The sequence below is a fragment of the Saccopteryx bilineata genome, chromosome 9 (genome assembly GCF_036850765.1).
Source record: "Saccopteryx bilineata isolate mSacBil1 chromosome 9, mSacBil1_pri_phased_curated, whole genome shotgun sequence".
NCBI lineage: Eukaryota > Metazoa > Chordata > Mammalia > Chiroptera > Emballonuridae > Saccopteryx > Saccopteryx bilineata.
In genome coordinates this window covers 65556429-65561598 of record NC_089498.1, presented here as the reverse complement: position 1 = coordinate 65561598, position 5170 = coordinate 65556429, and the positions used below count along the sequence as shown (strand labels likewise).

The window sequence follows — 5170 nt, the reverse complement described above, 5'->3', positions numbered from 1 at the left end:
AAAAGGCTGAGAATGTTCTGGCTCATAGGATGTTAGGGAACTTCACTGACATCAAGCTATCTATCTGGCTGGGTGCCACAGAAGTGTGCTAAATTCTGTTCTAAACAGCACCTAGAAAGGGAAACTGTCACAAAGATTTTATGTCCTAATTTTATATTATCTCCTCAAGTTTCCACCCTAATCCCCTTTCCCATAATCATAGCCAAGCCACATGCCCTGTGAAGAAAACAAAGGGGTAGAGTGTGTTGAGCTTTGCAGAGCTTGACAATCCATAATCCCAAACAACAATTAAAAAGTTATTGTATCTAACCAGGTCCCACAGTCTCAAAATACTTTAAATTCTTGTGTATTCTCTCAGGGTCTAGCATTAAGCATTCTACGTAAATTGTGGACCTATGAATACTGGGTCCCTCTCAAGGGAACCATCATAAATATAGCATACAGGAGAAAATCATTCAAAGCACCAATAGTCTCAGTCAAAAACCTTTAGAAGCTGATATTCATGTTGAACCTTGGTTAGGGGAAATAAAAAGGGGAGGGGGGGAGAGAAAGATTTTAAAACCATTTACCTGCCATTATGAGGCTTTCTTATTAACAATAACATTAGGCCTACATATTTCACAAAGTTGTGAGGATCAAATCAGATGATGGAATAAAAAGCCCCCTAAAACTGTTAAATTTCTTAAATTACTAATTTATATTAGTTAGGGAACATAACAAAACATAGACAGCAAGTAACCTTCCCAGTTGATGAAGAATAAAGTATTATTTCTATAATTTCTAGCCAGGTACAATATACACAAATCCTACTTTCTGGCTCTAGTAGAAAATAAAGTTCTTCAGAGAAAATAAGTTAAAAATATAGTGAGCTCTCCACCCCCCCAAAAAAAGAATATATTACTTATATACAAATAGAGTGATGTCTGACCAAGTATAACTACAGAAAAAATATCAAATCCATCTAAGAGGGAAGAAAAATGGTCTTCAAGCCCATTCAGAAGCCCATATTTTTACAAAAGTGTTTTAGCAACTTTTTAATGTAGATCATTCATGAATCCAAACCAAATCTATTAGCATAGAAAGAATACATTGTGATCAATATGCACTTATTACAAAAGTACAATATAACTCATCATATTAACAGGATAATGGAGAAAAAAAAAATTTTTTTTTTTTTTTTGGTATTTTTCTGAAGCTGGAAACGGGGAGAGACAGTCAGACTCCAGCATGCGCCGGACCGGGATCCATCTACCTGGCACGCCCACCAGGGGTGAAGCTCTGCCCACCAGCGGGCGTCGCTCTGCCGCGACCAGAGCCACTCTAGCGCCTGGGGCAGAAGCCAAGGAGCCATCCCCAGCGCCCGGGCCATCTTTGCTCCAATGGAGCCTTGGCTGCAGGAGGGGAAGAGAGAGACAGAGAGGAAGGAGGGGGGGGTGGAGAAGCAAATGGGCGCTTCTCCTATGTGTCCTGGCCAGGAATCGAACCCGGGTTCTCCGAACGCCAGGCCGACGCTCTACTGCTGAGCCAACCAGCCAGGGCCGGAAAATTTAATAATTATCTCAACAGAATTAGAGAAAACATCATTTGACAAAATTCAACATTATTTATGGTAAAAAAAATTAGCAAACAAGAAATAGAATTTCCTTAATTTAATACAAAGAAGTTACAAAAGAAAGAAACAAACAAAAGGTCTACTGTAAACATTCACATTTAATGGCGAAATGTTGAAGCTTTTCCCTCTAAGATTGGGAATGTTAAAAAAAAGGCCTTTAACATTGCTTATATTTAACATTGTAGTAGATATTTCAGCAGGAAAAAAAAAGCAAAAGAATAAAAAAGGAGAAGAAGACAAGAATTTATATATAATTTTTGTAATTCATAACAAAATTTAGGCAGTTTCTAAGATAAAAAGGAAATGCAGAAAAAAGCATGACAAAGGAGGTAAAGATAGTCTAATCAATAAATGGTATTATGAAAATTGGACAAATACATGAAAAAATTTGAAACTAGACCACCTTCTTATACCATACACAAAAATAAACTAAAAATGGATTAAAGATTTGAATATTAGACTTGAAACTATAAAATTCTAGGCAAAAATACAGGCAGTAAAATTTCAAACAATTTTCATAGCAATATTTTTTCTGATATATCTCCTCAGGAAAGGGAAACAAAAGAAAAAATAAACAAATGGGACAGCATCAAACTAAATAGCTTTACACAGCAAAAGAAGACATACAAGTGGCCAATAAACATATGAAAAGATGCTCAACATCACTAATCATCAGAGAGATACAAATTAACACCACAATGAGATACCACCTATCAGAATCATCAATAAATCAACAAACAATAAATGTTATTGAGGATGTGGAGAAAATGCACTGTTGGTGGGAGTGCGGATTGGTGCCACCACTGTGAAAGCAGTATGGAGTTACTTCAAAAAAATAAAAATGGGGCCCTGGCCGGTTGGCTCAGCAGTAGAGCGTCGGCCTGGCATGCGGGGGACCCGGGTTCGATTCCCGGCCAGGGCACATAGGAGAAGCGCCCATTTGCTTCTCCACACTCCCCCCTTCCTCTCTGTCTCTCTCCTCCCCTCCCGCAGCCAAGGCTCCATTGGAGCAAAGATGGCCCGGGCGCTGGGGATGGCTCCTTGGCCCCTGCCCCAGGTGCTAGAGTGGCTCTGGTCACGGCAGAGCGACGCCCCGAAGGGGTAGAGCATCACCCCCTGGTGGGCAGAGCGTTGCCCCTGGTGGGCATGCAGGGTGGATCCCGGTCGGGCGCACGTGGGAGTCTGTCTGACTGTCTCTTCCCGTTTCCAGCTTCAGAAAAATACAAAAAAAAAAAAAAAATTGAACTGCCTATGACCCAGAAATGGAATTTCTGGGAATTTATTCAAAGAAACCCAAACCACTAATTTGAAATAATATATATACTTCCATGTTCAGTGCAGTGTTATGTGCAATAGCCAAGATCTGGAAGCAGCCCAAGTGCCCATCAATACACAAGTGTATAAAAAAGCTGTGATACGTTTACATAACTGAATACTAGACAGCCATAAAAAGGAAGGAAATCTTATCCTTTGTGTTAGTCAAATAAGTTTGTAAATATGATATATACGTTTGCTCACTTATAGTTTGCATTAGGTGTGGGAGACAGGCTGTAAGCTCGCAAGGTCCTTATAGCCTAAGGTTTAGTTTTAAGACTAAGCTTTTCCCACCCTTTTAATACTGAGATCTTTTCAACATCCTTCTAATACTAAGATCTTCTCAAAACTAAGCTTTTCCCCACACCCTTGACTGTTGCATAAAATGGGGTGGTACACTCTTATGAGGAATCCCATTTATGCCTCAGATAAGTGGCTTTGTATCAGAGACTTTCTTATTTGTATATTGGCTTAAAGGCTTTAATTTCTACCCTATAAAATGAAGCAGACCGGGGGCTCTAACTCTCAGATCCTGCCATCAGCATTGCAGAGGAGAGGCAGTCAAGATGGCAGAGTGCTGAAGGAGAAGCCAGTTTATGCAGAGTTTGTGCAGAGAGAAGGTGATGGGAAACAGGTGAATAAGGCTGGTGAGGTAGAAACCTTTGATTTTAGGAATACTCAGATAAGTCAGTGGCTTTGGGAGCCCTGAATGGAAAGGGAAGTGTTTTCCCACTGTGTGTATTTTCTCACCCACTGGGTGCAAGCTAGGATTAAAGGTAATGGCCCACCAGTTTTTGGCTCTATTGTTTCATTACCGTCTGTCTGAATCAAATGCAAACCTGCACAGATGGACCAAGCGGCTGTGATGGTGGCTGTGGCTACTGGCTTTACACTTTGTAACAGCATGGCTGGACCTGGAGAGCATTACGCTAAGTGAAATAAGCCAGTCAGAGAATGAGAAGTACCTTATGATTTTACTCATATGTGGAATCTAATGAACAAAATGAACTAGCAAGCACAGAAACAAACTCATAGATAGCAGGCTGAAAGCTGTTGAAGGGGGAAGATTTGCTGGGTGATGGGGGTGAAGAGATTGAGCAAAAGAGGGAGAATAGGCCCTGACCTGGGGTGGCACAGTGGATAAAGCATTGACTTGGAATGCTGAGGTCACCAGTTCAAAACCATGCACTTGTCTGGTCAAGACACATATGGGAATTGATGCTTCCAGCTCCTCCTCCCTTTCTCTCTCTCTCTCTCTCTCTCTCTCTCTCTCTCTGTCTCTCTCTCTCTCTCTCTCTGTTCTCTAGAAATGAATAAATAAAAAAATAAAGAAGAGGGAGAATAAAAGAAAAGAACTCGTGGACAAAGACAACAGTGTGGTGACTGTCTTAGTTAGAGGGAGTCGGAAGAGGTGGAGGAGGGCACAGGGGATAAATGGGGACGGACAGAGACTTGACTTGGGGTGGTGAACATACAAGGCAGTGCACAGATGATGTGTTGTAGCATTGTGCACCTAAATTTCGTTAACCAGTGTCACCCCAATAAATCAATTAAAAGAGACTATATTGCACTAAAAATTAATCACTATAATAATTTTATGTACAAGCAAATAAATAGAAAATAATATTTTAAGTGATACATGCATTTAAAAAGAAAACTTAGGACAGCCAATGAATCTGCTTACCTGAATGTGTTTCTGCAGAAACTTAGGGAAAGCTGGCAATAGTAAAGCCATGTTACAAGTCTTAAAGACATTTAAGTCATTAAGGTCCTTGAAAATGGCTTTAGAAAAAAATACACTTACAAACCAAAGAATAAATCTAATAAAAATATTAAGACCTCTATATAGATTAGACAAGTTAATGATTTAACCATTTTCTCTAAATCCCAGCGGTTAGTGTTTAAATTACAGAAATTGATAACTAATTCAAAATTTTATGTGGAAATGCCTTTGCATTTAATAAATGCCCTTTGGCCAAAAATAGTCTTATAAAGCTATAGCAATTAAGACATAATAGACAAAAGACCGCTGGAACAGAACAGAAAGTCCAGAGAAGTCCCACAGTTTTATGGACAATTATTTTATATCAAGGCTGGGACTGCACAGCAGTGGGGAAATTTTTTTCTTTTCAATAATGGTGACGAGCCAATTGAATTTTTTTTTTTTTGAGATTTTTTCTGAGAGTTTATTTGAGCCAAGGAGCAAGATCATAAATGCTTGGCAGAATAACAATTTTGCAGCTT

General features: G+C 39.5%; 1 non-coding gene across 1 annotated transcript; it reads left to right on the top strand.

Annotated features, from left to right (window-relative positions):
• Positions 1-4586: 4586 nt before the first annotated feature.
• On the top strand, positions 4587-4716 carry LOC136313816 (small nucleolar RNA SNORA33). The gene has a single exon (XR_010727244.1). It is a non-coding gene; the product is annotated as a small nucleolar RNA SNORA33 (small nucleolar RNA).
• Positions 4717-5170: the final 454 nt, after the last annotated feature.